Raw genomic sequence first — 6,028 nt, 5'->3', positions numbered from 1 at the left:
GAGACGGGGTTTCACCATGTTGACCAGGATGGTCTTGATCTCTTGACCTCGTGATCCACCCGCCTCGGCCTCCCAAAGTGCTGGGATTACAGGCTTGAGCCACCGCGCCCGGCCTAAAAAATTCTTATGATAATCCTGCACATGGTGATAATTTCTTTTTCTTTTTTTAAATTTCCTTTTTAACGTAATTACCACTTAATTTTTTTTAAATTTATTTATTATGCTTTAAGTTCTGGGGAGGGATAGCATTAGAAGAAATACCTAACGAAGATGGTGGGGCAGTGGATGCAGCAAACCACCACCATGGCACATGAATACCTGGGTAACAAACCTGCATGATCTGTGCGTGTGGCCCAGATAATTTCTTAAAGTGGATATTTTTTAAATCATAAGGGGAAAGATTTTTAAACTAAATTAATACTCAAGGTCATGTGAATTGGTTGATAAAATTCTTCTGGAATTTGTGTGGGAAACTTAAATGCACATAGTCTGACCGTTGACAAAAGCAGAATATGCCTTTGAGCATGACATAGTACAAAATGGACAGTTTGGGAGCCAGAGCTGCGTTCAAACTTAGGCTCCACCTAGAAGAGTGATTTTGAGTGTATTTCAACTCTCTGAGTTTTGGTTGTTTAACCCATAAAATAGAAATAATAAGACCTCTTTATTGGGTGACTGCAAAGATTCAATTAGACTTGGATATGGAAAGTGTCTCAAGCTCAAATATTAGTTTCTCTTTCCCTAACTGTGTTTCTTGTTTCTATGAGAACATTACTCAGACTTGCAAATTAAGTCATTTAAGATTTACCCAACATAAAATTGGCCACTTAGCGATTTTGAGAACATATGTGTAGAGCAGGGCTAATCTATGTAATATTTTTTATACCAGCAGGTTGACCTTCGTAATTCTGTTTTCTCCTAATTGACATAAAAAAGCATTTGGTATTAGTGTTCCCCAACTTTTCATTAATTATAGTGGGAGAAGATATCCAAGGGGCCAGTGAGAGTGGGAATTGACCAAAGAAATTACTGGGGATAATATAATATTGACCAAAGAAATTACTGAGGATAAAATAATTACTGGAGCTTCTGCTCTTACAAAAAGAGGAAGGGAAACTACTGCAAAAATAGTGTCCTGAATTTTAAGAAAATGACCATCCACAGCGACCAATGGGAATCAGTTATTCCTTGATGATCTTTTCCAGGCTGTCTGGCCATGGGTCACCTGTTTTAGGCCTTCCCAAACCCTACCCTCCAGCCCCAGCACATCCTTGATTTCCCTCACTGCTAGAAAATTTCTCCTGTTGCTGAATCTCAGTCCATCCCATTGAAGTGGAGGCCCTCCGATTCTGGCTGACATTCATTTCCCTCTAGGGCTATTTGTCAAGGAGGGGGTGAGTAGGGACTTAATGGCATGCTTTCCTTAACAATCTTCCAAACCTATCATCTGGGACAGGGTTTATAAGCATTCATCAACAACACCCTAGCAAAGTAGGTTAGTAGGATGAGCCCACTACCTGTTTAGGAATCTGGAAGGCTAAGACACTTTTATCAAGACTCAGGGGTTTTAAACCCAGTTCCTTCTATCCACATGGCCTTCAGTAAGTTGCACAACTGTTCTGGGTGTCTATCTTCTTCTTGCCTTCCTTCCACACCCACCACTGTCATCTCTGTTGGCAGAATGAAGGCTGAGCTTTGCCTGACTTCCCACAGAACTAATTAAAGTCTACAAAGTACTTTGAGAACATTCAGTGTGGGGTTCTTGCCAAGACAGAATTACAGGTGGGAATGGCAAGGAATGGGATAGGTAAAACTGGGAAAGTTGAGCTTCTCTGAGGAAGGCTCCAATTAGCCTCACTCCACTGTGAATCTTCAAGTTTTTTCTCTCCTGTCTGCTCAGCTATTGTGCAGAAGAGTCCCCTTCTTTTCCCCTGTCAAAGAATCAGATACGAGACAACCTGGGAGCTGAGTTCTGCAATCTTTTCATCTCAAAATCACACAGACTGCTTCAGACAATACTTGTCTTAGGAAAAGGAAATAGTGGAATTAAATCTGAGCCTGGAACAAACCCCTCTGATGCAGGATGCTTCCAAGTGTGGTTGCTTAGGGATTGCTCTTGAGCTTCTTCTCTACCATGGCCTTGATGTGGGCACTTCTGGGGAGGGGGATTAAAAACTTCCTCTGAAGAGTCAGGTCCTGCCCAGGAGGAGTTTACCTGTGACGACAAAATACACACAATAAAAGCAACCTAAGAACATTTACAAAGCAACACATTAATATAGGCAAATAAACTAGCATTGGAGGGATTAAGGGTAGACTGCAGAAGAACTTCCTGCCACAACAGATATTGTGGATTCTCCTCTGCTTGGTAGGTTTAGGAATACCTCTGTAGGAAAACAAGAATCTTTTACCTTTAATATTCCTCATTCATGTTACAAAAGCCTCAGTCTTTGGAGTCTTTTAAGTATATTCTGCATTTAAACAGGTCAGCTGTACCTTGGGTATTTTTCCTTTTCTTCTCTCACCGTTCTGTAAACATTTTCTGGCTCCATTTCTCCCATTTCCATATTCTGAATGGCAAAGGCTTTCTGCTGCCCACTATCCGAATCAACACATCACCCTGTGGGACACATGGAATCAGCCAGCATTCTTGCAGGTGAAGATGAGCAGGATGGGTAGATACACTTTAGCACATGTCTCAAATGTACAAATGGCAGGACATCGTGAAGCCAGAAGGGGGAGGGGTGGGAGAAGCATCTAAACTCTCAAGAATTCATCTCCACATCTTTTAAACTAAAGGCTTTCTTTTCTTTTCTTTTCTTTTTTTACTGGCTGCTTGGAGTTTATTTTCTGCTTGGTGCCAGGTTCACAGTTCCAGGTGTCAGGAAAGTTTGTAAGTGCTGAGCCCAGGGCCGGGGCCATAGACAGCGGAGCCCTCAGTCCTTTATAAACCAAAGACTTCTGACGCTTTTCACTGTTTTAGGGAGGGTTCTCTGTGGTCTCAATTATCCATACTTCTGGTAGCAAACTATGACACTGAGAGCCAAAACAGGAGATTTCAGATATAACACAAGAAGGTGCTCCCTGAGGGGTCTGACCAAGCAAGAAGGGTTTCTGTAAGAGGAAGAAGCATTCAGAAGGTTTGTTTCATTCTAGACCTCACCAAATGTTGAGTGAAGAGATGGCTGTGCCCAAGGATGCAGGACAACAGGAGCATGTGGGGCTAAGATGAAACATTCACTGCAAATCACTCCAAAAATAACACACCAAATAATGACAAAAATGAACACACGATATTGGGGAAATGGTCAACTCTTGCCAGGATTATAGCCTCAACATCAGAAGAAACAAGGGAAAAATAACTCTAGTTTGGGAAAGGGAAGGAGATTATGGAGATAACTCCTAGTGCCAGGCTCATTCTGAAGCTGTGGTTTCAGGCCAAGAGTGTGTGTGCTCAAACTTGCAAAGCTCATGCCTGTAGGCTTGGAAGAGAAGACTCCATTCAATGTGTGGATTCAGTTAAGCCTAACAGGCCCAATTTTCTCATCCAGGCTTTAAGGTTCTCTCTTCTCTTTTACCACCTTCAAGGTACCCTAATGTTCCTGACCATCTCTTTTCTTCAGACCACATATAAGGCTTTTTAGCCTCCACTGGATGCACTTAAGGAAAGTAGACAAACTATATCTTAATGCAAAGCAAGCTCCCCTGATGTAGAGGATTAAATAACACATTTCATGAACTAGAAATGGCAGATGGACCAATTACAATTATCTGATGCCTGAGCAGGGGTCCTGCCCTAAAGGCTTCTGTGGAATTCAATAATGTGAAAGAATATCAGGTCTGGTAAGAGGTGCTTACAGTCTAAGTAGAGAAACAAAACATAAAGACACACAAGGAACAATCGCAGAGCTCACATAAACCTAGGCAAAATTATGCAGTACATACTGAAAAAGGACAGATGGAGGCTGGATTTAGCTCTATTCTCCTTACCTACGCTTTTGATCATTCACTCACTGTGAGCCAGGCACAGTGCTAGGAGGTGCTCTATATACCTTCTTTACTATTTTTTTTTTTTTTTTAGACAGAGTTTTGCTCTTGTTGCCCAGGCTGGAGTGTAACAGCATGATCTTAGCTCACTGCAACCTCCACCTCCTGAGTTCAAGCGATTCTCCTGCCTCAGCCTCCTGAATGGCTGGGATTACAGGCATGTGCTACCATGCTCGGCAAATTCTGTATTTTTAGTAGAAACATATTTTCTAGATGTTGGTCAGGCTGGTCTCGAACTACTGGCCTCAGGTGATCCACCTGCCTCAGCCTCCCAAAGTGCTGGGATTACAGGCATGAGCCACCACACCTGCCACCTTCTTTTCTTTTAATCCTCACAAACCGTGTGATAGGTATTATTAGCATTATTTCAGACATAAGATTAAGTAACTTGTTTAAGTAAACAGGAGAATTAATTGAAACTGCTCTGGGTTAAAACCCAAATCTATGTGACTTGAAGTAGGTGCCCATAACCCCCACTCCATATTGCCTTCTTCTTCAGAATAACTTTCTACCTTGAAAGAAGTTATGAACTATGTTTGCTTGAGAAGAGTTTGGACAACTTAGAGGTGGTGTTGTGAAAGGAAGGGAATGAATGATATGAACTGCTATCCTTCAGTTTCCTGAGTGGACCATCTAGTTCTAGGCTGAGGAAAACCATAAAAACCACAAGCTCAAGAGATGCTAAGGTTGCACAAGCTCCCAGAGGCCTTGGGCTGAAACATACTTGGAGAGGTCATTCTGCTGCTTCCACGTTTAAGACTTTAGACTCCACAGGATTCATGTTAGGAAGGTGAATGAACTACATTTTCATACAGAGCAAGCTCCCCTGACACAGATCATATAATACATTTTAGGAATCTCCAGATTGATTAGTTCCTCCCAACTTAGCTTTTACTATTTTACTAGACTCTAAAATTAATAGAAAAGAGTGTTCTGGGGACCTTTGGCATTAGCTTTCTGGCATGACAGCTTTTCCATATGTCTAGCTTCAATCCTGGCTCCTGCAAAATATACATTAGAGCTTTACACCCAACCCACACTCTGTAGAGTATAAAACTATATAAAATGGTCATAGCCCTCCAAGAACTTATGCCCTCATGTGTGGATAATTACAACAAAGGCAAGATTCAATATGTGAAGAGTGTGAAAAGAGCTTATAGTCCTTAGTACCAAGATCCTCTTTGGTCAATATTTACCCAGATGCTCACAGAGCCACAAACTTTTTGAGAAAGTTTTAAGCAAAAAGGTGGGACATTTGAGTCTTAGGCTCAATGTGTACTTCTAATCCCCCCTCTCCTGGGATTCATGGAACATTTACTGAGCACTTATGATGTGCCAGGCACTGGGAATGCAGAGATAGCTATGATATAAGCCTGCCAGCAAGGAGCTCACATACATGCCTTTATCAGAGCTGGGAGCCACATCCTACCCAACACATCCAATCAACTTCAGCAAGGTGCTTAACTTGAGAGTATGGGGCAGAGTGCAGGGACTAATGCTAATAGTGCTGAGTCAACAGTTTATCCACCCACCCCCGCAACACTTCCTCAGAAAGTGGGAGACTTGCAAGAAATCACATGAGTTTCACTAATCCCCCACCAATAGTACCCACTGCATTACTGGCCTCATTACTTCTTAATGGGACTTTGTTGATTACAGACTGCTTAATTACAGTGACAGACTCCCTTTTGGTTGGGGGGCCCTGAGGAAAGAAAATGAGGGTAAGAAGGTTAGTGGGGAGGGGGGATTATGACTGTTGGCAATCCTCCACCTCCCACCCACTGCTCTGCCATCCAGGGCAGGAGCTAGTGTGAGAAAGGGATCTCTGAACAGCCATATTGTTTCTTCTTTCCTGCCCCCCTCACACTAATAGAAGCCTTCAGATCTGTTTTCCTAATACAGGTTTCTTCATTCAGCTTTGAAAATATGTTAATCAGAAAGAAACAGCAATATCATGTCACTTTTTTTTTTTTTTTTTTTT

General features: G+C 42.1%; 1 long non-coding RNA gene across 2 annotated transcripts in view; it reads right to left on the bottom strand.

The window, feature by feature from the left end:
- Positions 1 to 1,103: 1,103 nt before the first annotated feature.
- LOC119467405 overlaps positions 1,104 to 6,028 on the bottom strand; it is a 64,062-nt gene continuing 59,137 nt past the window's right edge. For both annotated transcript variants that reach the window (XR_005195942.1, XR_005195943.1), the window contains exons 2-3: positions 2,412 to 3,036; positions 1,104 to 2,215 (exon numbers count right to left, since the gene is read on the bottom strand). This is a non-coding gene — a long non-coding RNA (uncharacterized LOC119467405). The remainder of the gene's footprint in view (positions 2,216 to 2,411; positions 3,037 to 6,028) is intronic.

This window comes from Cebus imitator, unplaced genomic scaffold (genome assembly GCF_001604975.1).
Source record: "Cebus imitator isolate Cc_AM_T3 unplaced genomic scaffold, Cebus_imitator-1.0 Scaffold285, whole genome shotgun sequence".
NCBI lineage: Eukaryota > Metazoa > Chordata > Mammalia > Primates > Cebidae > Cebus > Cebus imitator.
The sequence above is the reverse complement of the archived record's forward strand: the minus strand, read 5'-3'. Positions and strand labels throughout refer to the sequence as shown.